Below are 12,825 nucleotides of genomic sequence, written 5' to 3'. Positions count from 1 at the left end.
GTAAGGAATATATAGATCTCTCTCTCTCTCTCTCCCTATATATATATATATATGTAAATGTATATGTGTGTATAAATAAGTTTTACTGTGAAATCTCATGTCAGATGCAAAGGAGAAATATTGTGATAGACTATTTACATTTTTGCAGGTGACTGTGTTTCGTCAAAAATGGATGAAGAACTTACCACCGTTGATATATCCTATGGAAGGAAACTAAGCATAGGCCAACAGTAGTGATCTCTTTCTCTTCTAATCTATCGGATTTCGGAACCTCGGATTCAGAACCTGATCTTACTTTCAGTGATTCAGATCCAGATTATATACCTGAGATATTGTGCACAGTGAGGCATCAGTCAGTTAAGACTCCTGTAGCACAGGAACATCTTGGCATTCACATTTGGTTCATGGTATATGCTTTTCGGGTGGGTAATAGACCATATTTTTTGACATGGTTGCCCTGGCGGCCATCTTGGAAGCCGTAATCTTGGATCCAACAGTAGTGGATTTTTAAATGGAAGGGGATATGTGGGGTATCATTTGACACGACCTCAATTTCAGGGAAACAGTGATACAGACTATTTCACCTACCGTTATTGGTTCAGAAGTTATTTTGCCACAAAGTGTGAAAATTTGGAATTACAGCATTATTTGCTCTATGTGCTATCCTTGAGTAAGGCAAGCTGCAAAGCGCCTCTGCCAATCCGCATGGATTCGCAACAGCATGTCAAAGGTTTCACAACATTGCAAAATTCTCTGCATCAGATGGTGAATATCATGGATATGGGTTCTTGATAAATAAGGTTCCTCAGGTAATAGCAGAGGAAGAGCTCTAGTGGCGTAAAGTCTGGCCCACTCTATCCGTCTCCGTCGCCCATTTCAATGTCCCGGAAATAGTCTATCGAGCCATTGGCCTGAACATTAGGCATAGTGAGTTGGAGCTCAGTCTTGCTGAAAAATTATGGGAAATCACCATTCTCATTCAAGAGAGAGGAGTCTGAGTTTTTAGTCGTGTACATTGATAACTTTTTACAAGTGTGAATTAATGCAATATTTGAAGGATGTAATGAAAATCTCAACTCTACCAACAATGAGACAAAATCGTTTAGAAGGCAGAAGAAAATATTTTTTTCTTATCTTCTGAGGCAAACACATGAGAAGTGTAGACAAGTCAAACATGTTCATAGAACTCTGCCGTACACCAATGAAATCAAAATGATGGTGTTTTAGAATTTTTGGGAACATGCTAGATTTAGTTGTTGTGAACAGCTGGTGACCTTACAAAACAGAGTGTAACGTACTTGGGAAATCATCCAGAAATCATCTTAAAGTATTTCAGGCTGATATTGCATCTGCACTAGTATCATGCAGAAAGCCTAAACGAGGGAGACTATCTTTAGAAAGCTTGGGCGAACCTAAAGTGAAAATATGTCGACCTCTTGCTACGTGACCATGTGATGATACAAGGAAAGATTTTGTTGCTCACTGGCCAACCTACACATCTAAGGGAAGATGTCGTTTTTGTAAGTCGGGAGTAACAATCTCACTAAAGAATTCCTTTATGCAGTTCCATCTGTAAGTATATGTATCACGATAAGGAATGTTTTTGTCACTTGGTAATTGATATCCTTTCTAGACCCCTAAGTCACTGTTACACTACGTTGATATATTCAAATTTAAAAATATAAAAAATGATATAAAAAATGAAGAATATTCTATAAAACTACGCATATATTTTAATATTGTATTTATTCAATCTGTATTTTCAGCGAAATGTAAATATTATTTTTTCTATGTGGACTCATAGATAGTACCTTACATTTTCTTAACTAACTAACTAACTCTATGGCCTATGGAACCCGGAGGTTCAGTGCCGCGTTCGAAAAAGCTCTCCACTGACTTCTATCCCTAGCTAATTGCATCCAGTTTCTACTTTGTATTCCTATCTCTGCGAGATCCATCTTAATATTATCCTCCCATCTCCGCCTAGGTCTTCCTAATGGTCGTTTTCCTATGGGTCTACCAGTCAAGACTTTGAAAGCGTTTCTACTTTCTTCCATTCTAGCTACATGACCTGCCCACCTAAGCCTCCTAGACTTGACGACACTAACAATGTTGGGTAAACCGTATAAACTATATAGTTCCTCGTTATGAAGCTTCCGCCATTCCCCATTCTCGTTCCTCTTGGGTCCGAATATTCTTCTCAGGATCCTGTTCTCAAATACTTTCAGTCTATGTTCTTCCCTCAGAGTAAGTGACCATGTTTCGCAACCATACAGAACAACAGGCATGATTATCGTTTTATATATTTTAAGCTTCAAATTCCTCGACAGAATTCGCGACGACAAGAGATTTTGAACCGAGTAGTAACACGAATTCCCTGCTTTTAGTCGACATTTAATTTCTTCGTGAATATGATTTTCGTCTGTTAATATTGATCCTAAATATTTGAAAGTATCCACTTTATCAAAAGCACTATTTAATATTTTAACGCCTCCACAATTTGCCGTATTACGGTCCCGACGCACTTCCATGTATTTAGTTTTCTCTGCATTTACTTCTAAACCAATGTCCCTGCAAGCGTTTAATAGGATCTCTGCATTTATTTCTACTGTTCTCCTATCATCCCCTATTAAATTTACATCATCAGCATATGCCATAACCTGGTGAATGCCGTTCAACTCTAGGCCCTGGTTGCTACCTTTGATTTTCCTTATGGCGTATTACAGCACGAAGTTAAATAATAATGGCGACAACGCATCTCCTTGTTTCAGGCCATTTTCGACGTGGAAGCTCGTGGACAAAAATTTTCCTACCCGGACTTTACTTTGGGATTCACTTAAACATATCTTAATTAATCTAATTAGCTTTCTCGGTATTCCAAGTTCTGTAAGAACGTTGTATAATGTTTCTCTCCTAACCGAGTCGTAAGCCTTTTTAAAATCAATAAATAGTTGATGTACCGGGGTATTGTATTCCCACTTCTTTTCGAGTATTTGGCGAATGGTAAATATTTGGTCGATAGTTGATCGATTTCGTCTAAATCCGCACTGATAATCTCCAATAATTTCATCTGCGTATGGGGTCAATCTTGCTAACAAAATATTTGAAAGGATTTTATAGGATGTTGACAGAAGAGAAATGCCTCGATAATTATTACAGTCAGTTTTGTCGCCTTTCTTGTGAATTGGAACAATGATTGACTCTTCCCACTCTTGTGGCAATTCTTCCTTGTTCCAGATAAGGAGAATGAGTTTGTGTATCTTGTTCCACAATTTTTCGCCTCCAGCTAAAATTAACTCAGCGGGAATTTCATCTACACCCGGAGATTTGTGTTTCTTTAATTTCTTTATAGCGGCTTCCACTTCTATTCGATTGGGTTCTGGAATATACGGTTCTGCGGTGTGTATCACCTTTTCTCCACGCACATTAGTTTTTGGCTGCGTGTTCAGCAAATCGTCAAATAAATCTTTCCATCTATTTAAGAGGCTATCCGTATCAGTGAGAACTGTTCCGTCAGATTTCTTTAATATATAAGCACGAGGTTGATAGCCTTTCTTAAATTCGCTGATCCCCTTATACATGTCCCGAATATTTTTATTTTTACTATTATCTTCAAGTTCCTTAATTTTAGCTTTCAAAAAATCCCGTTTCTTTGTTCTAAAAGTTTTGGAAGTTTCCCGCCTGATATCTGCGAAATTTTGTGTAGTTATTTCATTCGGATTTTGTAGCCACCGTAATTTTGCCTGTTTTCTCTTCTCTGCTAGTTTAATGCATTCTTGGTCGAACCATGGTTTGTTCCTACGTATTTCCGCGTGTCCCAATTTTTCTATTGCTGAACTTTTAATGCTATCTCTAATTTCAATCCAAGTATCCTCAACACTAGTGCACTCCGAGTCTTCTAAGACCGAGAATCTATTCGAAACTTCAATCTGGAATTCCTCTCTTACCTGGCTCTCTTCTAATTTCTTTAAATTAAATCTCTCCGTTTTCGGACATTGAATATTACCTTTATTCAACGATAATCTCTCCCGTATTATCGCTACTATCAGGTAGTGATCAGTGTCACAATCAGCCCCTCTAAACGACCGGACGTCAATTATGCTAGATTGTCTTCTTCTATCTACTAAAACGTGATCAATTTGATTATGTGTTTTTCCGTCTGGTGATGTCCAAGTGTATTTATGAACGTCGCGATGTGGGAATTTTGTACTCTTCACGATTAGGTTTTTGGATGTTGCAAAGTTCACGAGTCTAACAGCGTTGTCATTACTTTTTTTATGCAAACTTTCGTTCCCTATAATCGGTTTGAAAATATCCTCTCGTCCTACCTTCGCATTGAAATCCCCTAATAGAATCTTCATATGGTATCGCGGGAGTTGGTCAAATATCCGTTCCACTTCTTCGTAAAAACTATCTTTTATATCGTCACCCTTATCTTCAGTTGGAGCATGTACATTTAAAACAATAATATCACACCACCGTCCCTTAAGAGTAATAAAAGAAAGTCTGTCAGTAACAAATTCAACCCGTTTAATTGCTGGTAATATTCGTTTGTGAACGAAAAACCCTGCTCCTAACTGGTGATTTTTATTTCCTTCCCCGTAAAAGAACGTAAAATTTCCGGACTTCTCAGATCCATTTCCTTCCCACCTAACTTCCTGAACTCCTACTAAGTCCATCCTGTATTTCTCTAACTCACTCGTTACAGATTTTAACGCGCCTGCCCTATAGAGACTTCTAATATTCCATGTTCCAAATCTCATGTCCATTTTCTTTTGCTGATGTCGTGCCAAGTTATCAGTCCTTGTCCGAGGCTTTTGTGAATGTTTCTGAACAAGTACCTTTTTTGCAGGATGAGGGTGTTAGCCTTACCTAAACCCCCAAGCTGGAGGACCACTCCTAGTCATCTGTCCGCGACTGCTTATTCAGTATATTCGCAGCTAACCTCTATATCTAGAGGCCTTCTCCTCGATCCGCAACCTGAGGACGCGCCATGCCGTGGTGACGGGAACCCACGTTACACGGCCTTACATTTTCTTATAAATTAATATTCGAGATTTAGATATTAAATCCTATAAAGTAAACAACTCTTACCATGTTTCATTTATTTCTCCTTTCTTATGAGACTACTTTTCTTTATTACTATATGGCTACAAGTACTCAAAAATCACTTTGCGGAAAACTGTGCAATGTAACCATTTGGACACAACTCAGTTCTCGAAAACTATTGGCGGGAAAATTTAGAAAACTACTTTCAAATGATATACAAACCAAATAGACGACATACTGCAAATATCATAATTTTTTGATAATTTTTAAAGGTAGTGAACTGTTAAGGGTTAAACAAAATGATAGTCACATGGTTTATGGTGTGTTCTTGATAAGGTTTTTACAGTATCTTATAAATCTGTCTAGAACAGGTATACCAATTCAAGGAAAAAGAGTATTGTTTTTCCGTTCCATTGGTGCCATGGGAGTTGTCAACTGTGACGTATTTATTTTGTGTGTGACTCTCTGAGAAGTGAAATTTCCCTCCGAACGTGTGGGATGCAGACATTTCATTAGTATTTATGGATTATTAAGAAGAGTCCAGAGATATGTGCATATATATATATATATCAGTCGTTATTTGGTACACAATTATGAATGGAGAAATGTAATTGGATACGGGAAACGCTGGATCTTGATTGGCCGTTGGAATTTTGAGAAGGGCCTTTCTGAGACAGCTTATTTATTTCTGAATATTCCCGTCAAGATAGGACCGAGTTGAAACCGGTTGTTTCTATTTAAATAGTTACTTCCACGTTGGGCTATTACTACCTTTATTATTAGGTCCAAAAATTGCTGAATATCTGTATACTATGGTAGTGAACCTAAAATTTACGCTGTGGCCCCGCTGCAGGATATACTCTGGTAGTTTTAACTTACCGGGTTCCTGAAGTTCGATGTAGGCACGGCTGTAAAAAAGTTGGTCCACAGAGCAGTCCAGTAAGTGACCAAAAATGTAAACAAAAAAATGCAGTGGCCTTCGTCCAATACTACAAGAGAATTGCTACTTCCTTACGTATATCAAGATGACGATATAAAGAGCTTTACTTACTGAAATAGGCAGTTCAACATCTTTTCTAGACAGTAAGTAATATATGAACGATATTTGGATAAAATCATCTTAGCAGTTTGAGAGTTACGCTGCAACATACATACATATAATCCATTTAAGCCGTATTCATATGTTTTCACGCCTAATTGGTATTGTCCTAAGATTTGGAATGATATGATGATAGCTTGTGCATTCGATAAGGCATTCGTGATATATACGAACTGTATCGAGTTAATGATGGTACATAATAGAGAAGTCTCGTCCTTAAGAGCTCCAAGAAGAATCAAGTGATTTGTGATTAGAAGTGTACAAAGTGTAGTAAAACAGTGAGAAATGGAATTCTGTGCGACTCATGTGATAAGTGAAATCATTTCAAATGTGCTAAAATAAAAGAAAATAACCTTCTAGATGAAAATACGGAATGTGGTGTCCCAGTAGTGTCAGCAATGATGTCAATAGGGCGAAGGATAAAGACTACGAAGATGAAACAAATGACTGTAAACATTGCGATAGGAAATCCCTGCTGGAGATTATAACACCTTTACAACAGGACCTGCAAAATTTACAAGTTGAAAAGACAAACTTAAAGAACATAGTAGTGCAAGGCCTATTGATAATTATACACAGAATGGATATACGGACGCAAATAATGGGCATAGAAGGTGGGAGACTGCCTCTAAAAAGAACACATACAAAACCCAGCAATATAATTACATTTCTCCTTTCCCGACTCAAAATAGGTTTAAGTTACTACAAGAAGGAGTAGACGTGGATAATAGAGTTACAGTTCCGAAACAAAACGAGCAGGGAGCAGGACGGACTTAGTAGAAACAGAATTTCTAATTATGAAATATGTAGAAGTGTAGTAAGTAATAACTGTCAAAAGAAACCTAAAATACAAAGGTTCGCTGATAGCCAAGAAGAGGATTCAATGCTACCGGTGTTGTAAAACCGGGGGCAAAATTAATGGCGGTAACTGCGAATTGCAAGAGAATGTGCTCAAACATGGGTGCAAATGATGTCGTGATCTTGATGGCAGGAACAAATGATGTGGCGAGAAACGAAACGAATGAAATGAGGTTGTCGCAAGCGCAGATTGATAGAACTTCGGAATACAAATGTGGTGGTTCTTTCTGTTCCCCATCGTTATGATTTGCCAAGTTGGTCAGGTGTTAATAATGAGGTTGACAGTGTGAATCAAGAACTCTCCATCCTTTGCAAACACTATACTAATGTGAAGTTTGTAGATATAAGTAAAATTGGTAGTCATTTTCATACATCTCATGGTGTGCATTTAAATAGCTTGGGTAAATCCTATGTATGTGATAAAATAGTAGAAATAATTCTAAACCAAGATTTTTGTAAAAGTACATTAGGTAGGATTATACCCAGAGATATAAAGGTAAGGACAAAAGTTATGTCTTTCCTGGGCTACTTGTAATGTGTTTTAAGTTAAACCGGGGATGCAATTACCAATATGTTACGAATTACAAAAGTTAGCATCACGCGCATGAAACCGATAATACAGCCAAAATTAATGTGAGAGCGTATCTGAATATGATGACTATTGGTAAATGGCTTATATTATTGTCCAATACATGCATTTGTTGTGTTACATACAAATATTGATAGTCTTATTTCTTTCTATTGATATAATATTTTATCACCTGTTTTGTTCATAACATATCCACTGCCTTGTTCCAACATTTATGCAGACACTGTTGGACGAAAGACTTGGCTCGGTCCATTTGAGATAAATCGTATTTAACTTAACTAAGGACCCTTCCTTAAAGTCCGGTAATATGTTTTGACTCCTTGTGCAAAAGTAGATGTTGCCCATATTAGAGATAAACTGTGGGTAACAGTAATAATCTATTCGGACACGTTGACGAAATATTGAACTTTTAGTTTTGAACATTGGCAACATACTTTCCTTAATGAAGAAAAGTTCTTAACTTAGGCAAGTACGCCATTCTCGTTAACAGTGTAATGCAGTATGTGCATTCTGACTAATTCACAATGAAGTCCAGAATTACAATCCTATTAACCCTCGAGTAGTCGCGCCGCGGTCAAAAGCACCGCAGGGAAATTATTTTCGATCGTGTGTCCATTCTGTTTGTCCGACAGACTTCTCCGTCTAGCTAATCTTCCCCCTCACCTTCCCGAACATTCCTGCTCAATCACTCCGTTATCCATTGTTTAGTTTAACTACTAGTGACTGTTTAGTGATTCTGCGGTGCTTTCCACCGCGCGCGACTAATCGTGTAATGCTTTTATTTTTTTCTCTCAGCGTTTCACTCTGTATGTGATCTTTCCTTTTGAGATGTTTTAAGCTTTATAAACATAAATATTATTTTAATGGACGGAAGAGAGGTCGACAGAGTTAACAAACTGTTACCAAGTATGAAAAAAGAGAAAATTAGAAATGAAAAGCTTGAAACAACAGAGGGAAATATTAGGAATGGACTATTTGGCTAAATAAGCCGAGCTGATCTCGTGGAAGCTTTGTCTGAGGAAGTGAACACGAAAGGTGAAGTGAGGAGTCTGCGAGCGATTCTGAAGATCTTAAACCCAGAAATGATCAGCGATTCCCCGAATGTAGTAAGAGCAGGAGAGAACGAAATAAGCGACGACGAAGTGTAGAACAGTGTAACTTAACCTAAGATAACCTAAAATAATTCAATGTAGTGCTGTATAGGTGAAGTTTCAAAATAACAGGACCGTAAAATAACTCAATGTAAATTTGATTTGATTTTAATTTAGCGTCCTTTTAGCATCAAGGCTATGTAAGACGCTTATCTACTGCTTAACGAAGGATCCGAATCCCATGAGGTCCCACCGGGAATAGAAGCCGGATGTACCACGCCTAAGGCATGTATGCTAACCGCTTAGCTACGAGTGAGCTCTAATTCAATATAAAACGCGCTGTGAAGCTTTGTTTTAGTGTTATGTTTATATAGTATATTTTTGACTTAATTTACTATTGCATTTCTAATTTTAGAAGAACTAGAATTGGCAAGAACAAAGCATCGTCATTAGATTTAGAATTTTCAATAAAATCAGTGCGTAGCTATCTATCTAAAGAAATATGTAACGAAGAAAACATTTTATTCCAAATGAGAAATAAAAAAGGACATGTCTAATTGTAAGTTTCTCTAATAGTTATTACTGTAAAACTTATAATAATAATAATAAAAGTGTTATTCCCTCTTAATCAGAAAAAAATACAAAATTAGGTTTCTAATACAAGAAAAATATTTAACACGATATTTGCAACACATTATGGTCGTGCGGTTCTTATGACCGCGCGCGACTACTCGCGTTACTTTTTCAGCGCGACTTCTCGAGGGTTAATGGCAGAATAAATAAGTAAATATTGTATTTTACACCATGTGGATGAAATTTACATACTCTACATTACTGTGCAGCTTCTTAAAAATAACTTAAATACGTAAATTTTGAATCATTATCGTTACCTTACATACAAACAATACTGCGAAAATTCACCAGTAAACTTCGGCATTTGGTATTCAGAAATCAGTCAATTACTAGTAAATAAAGTACAATATAATAATGGAAATGTGTTAATCACATTTGAGAATTAAAATGCCAAAAATGAAAGCACTAACCTATAATAAATACTTAAGCTGCAAACTAAGATCACAAACGAAGCCTTAGTAGATAATTAACGGGTGAATTCCATTAAGCTTCCAAGGACTGTAAGATTTGCGCACTGTGTTTAAATAAAGAGCTGAAACTCTTAATGTTGAACATTTACTACAAAAGTAGGTATTTAAAACTATATATATACAGAAAGAACTTTTTGATGTTTGCGTCCTTACAGAGAAACTTTATAAAAGGAAGAAGGCATCGGCAATACGACATTAAAGGCAATATTCCAAAATCTATACTATTGCGTGCTTCTTTAACTAACATTTGACGGCCTATAAAAGATAATGCTCATGATCAAGTACTTAGTTAAACGTGTTGAAATTTTGAATGTTATTCTTCTAATTGCTAACTGCTAAGAACAATGAAAACAATGCCACTCTCTTGTGTTGTCTAGAGACCATTATCGGTCAAATAGGTAGGTGCTCCAGCATTAAAGGACGTGTGCTACAATTGGAAAATTGTCATGTTTGTACCAAAAACGGAGGATATGTGATTCAGGAAGAAATTTGATTAAATACAGGACACAATTGGGAAGAAACGAAACAATCGGGAAAAGGATCAAAATCGGGAAAGAAGTTCAGACAGTGAAAGAGGGCTGAAAGGCAAGTTGAACAGGGCAAACACTTAGAGAAAAGCGGGAAGTGTAAAATGAAAAACGGAAAGAGTATGAAAAGAAGGGGATGTATGCAGGGGGTGCTCTTAACCTATGTCCCGAACCTCTACTTTCACGCTCTCTTCACAGTGACGTCACCAGCGAGGAACTTAGAGCTTGTCGTCTGCTTGGCGCGCGAAGATTTGCTAGTAAGACCACAAACAATTCTTTATTTAATTGGGTTTTTGCTATGTTGAATTATGTTGCTTTCTTTTCTAGTGGTGTACGTGGACGAATATTATTTAATAGATAAAAGGTCTATATCTCGGAAGATTTCTTTACGTGGGCTTGGCTGAACAGGCATGCAATATTGCAAGATAGTGTGAACTTGAGTACGTGTATACATATGTATTTTTACGTGTATTTGTCTTTAATCTCCAAGTGTTTCACATTATAGAATTAGGGATGTACCGATATATCGGTATCGGTAATATCAGCCACTTTTGGGAGTATCGGTATCGACATTGGCAAATAAACACCGATATTTACCGATACATTTTTCAAACTATTTTCAGTTTGTTTAATATTAACAGTGACACTTATATTTCATCGGTTTCTTTTAGTTAAAAGTTGTTCTAAATTATGATCAATTGTACAATCAATCGATTTATTTATGCATGTATACGCCTTTGATTTGCACTATTCATACTCAACTGATAGTTTTAGTCCCTCCATGCCAAAATAGTGAAGAAAAGACAAAGGTCCTCAGTCAGGATCATAGGCACCCGAAGAAAATTTTCTAGAGGGAGCAGATTTCTTATTTTCCTTATTCATTTTCATAAATTTCTATGTATGCATGAAGTTCATAATTTAAAATTATTTTTCGATATTTTTTTCTGCTTATTGATCCTCTAGATGTTTATTTGAGTTAGAAATTAGAGTAAAACTCCGGGACGTCGTGTGGGTAGAACAGGTGGGGCGATTGCCCCATGCCTTGCACCACAGAATGGAAGAGTTTGACGGTTGAGGAAAACTAGCAGGTTAACTATTTCTAATTCATTGTTGAGATTAGTGTTGTCCACGAGAGGAGATCGAGGCGAGAAATGTCTCGTCTCGTCTGCAATTCAAGACGAGAAGAATCTTTTAAATTCTTTTAAATTTAAAAATATGGAAGTTCTCGTCTCGTTTTCGAGGCAAGATAAGAAATTTCACGAGTCTCATTGGCAACACGAGTTAACCCAAGTATTAAACCTTAAACACTGGTTTAGTGTTGCATGGTTCATCGTTAAAAAAAAAAAAAAAAAAAAAAAAAAAAAAACTATAAATTGATAAAGTGATTGTAAGAACACAATGAAGAGCATTCAAAGATACACAATATACTCCAATAATAAATATGGTTTAACTGTTGTTATATCTCATCCTTCGTGGATCTCTCGTGACTTCAAGAAATGGGACAAATTCTGTACACAAATTTATACAAGAGGCTAGAGAAACTTCGAGGCGAGAAGAAAAGAGCTTTTTTCGAAAATCGATTCTACAAGACGGGAAAACCTAATTTCTCGTGGCGTCTCGATTCGTAACACTAGTTAGCATACAAATATTTAGATATAAACCAAATACATTTTTCCGGACTGTGTACTATTAATGTCACAAATTGCAATCATAGCGTCAACAATGGTTACATTGAATATAATCTGTGATGGATAGTCGACATCAGGGCCGCCCACAGGGGGGATGTATGGCGCAAGCTGCGCCATTGAGAAAAATTTTGGGGGGGATTTTACTCTACTTTCGAACTAGCAATTTTACTGTCGGAATAGCATTAAAACACGATTTTGAGAAGCTAATTTTCAAAAATTTTCCGGGGTGAACCCCCGTACCCCCTGCTTCGATACTCGATGAATGAAGTACCGCGCAAGTAGCCGTATGAAAGGAAAGGTTGGTTTGTTTTAAGAGAGAAGGGCCGCCCACAAGAGGGATGAATGGCGCAAGTTGTGCCATCGAGAAAAAAACTGGGGAAGAATTTTACTCTAATGTCGAATAAGTAATTTAGCTGTCGTCAGAATAACATTGGAACACGATGCGATTTTTTTTTTTAATCTCGAGAATGAATCCCCCTACCCCCTGCTTAGAAACTCTATGAATGAAGTACCGCGCAAGTATCTATATGAAAGGATGGGCTGGTCGGTTTATCGCTTTGTGTAGGTAATTTACCCATTTTCTGCTGGGAGCATTTATTTATTTCTTATTTATACCATGTACGACACTTAATAAGTAATGCTGTTCAATTGCTACATGATGTATAATAAATGAATTAATCATAATATTTTGTATAGTTTTCTGTTTGTGCGATTACATTTTCCAGGGCCTGCGGTAAACTTAAAACATGCTCAAAAGTGGCATCACTTTGGGGGCGAGTGCGCCATCAGCTTTGGGGGGATGGGCACCCCTGGTCGACATG

At 37.0% G+C, this 12,825-nt stretch overlaps 1 protein-coding gene across 5 annotated transcripts in view; it reads right to left on the bottom strand.

Annotated features, from left to right (window-relative positions):
- Nucleotides 1-12,825, bottom strand: part of LOC145684416 (uncharacterized) — a 270,639-nt gene that overhangs the window by 222,107 nt on the left and 35,707 nt on the right. For 3 of the 5 annotated variants that reach the window (XM_081756754.1, XM_081756764.1, XM_081756763.1), the window contains exon 1: nt 9,730-10,165. The exons of 1 other annotated variant lie outside the window; for it this stretch is intronic. The gene's annotated coding sequence lies outside the window, so the exon portion shown is untranslated. Of the gene's footprint in view, nt 1-9,729; nt 10,166-12,825 lie in introns of those variants that run through there. One more of the 5 variants, XM_081756756.1, reaches the window with a different exon arrangement.

This window comes from Thermobia domestica, chromosome 4 (genome assembly GCF_964235325.1).
Source record: "Thermobia domestica chromosome 4, izTheDome1.hap1.1, whole genome shotgun sequence".
In the NCBI taxonomy this organism is placed as follows: Eukaryota; Metazoa; Arthropoda; class Insecta; order Zygentoma; family Lepismatidae; genus Thermobia; species Thermobia domestica.
This window is presented reverse-complemented; position numbering and strand designations above follow the sequence as displayed.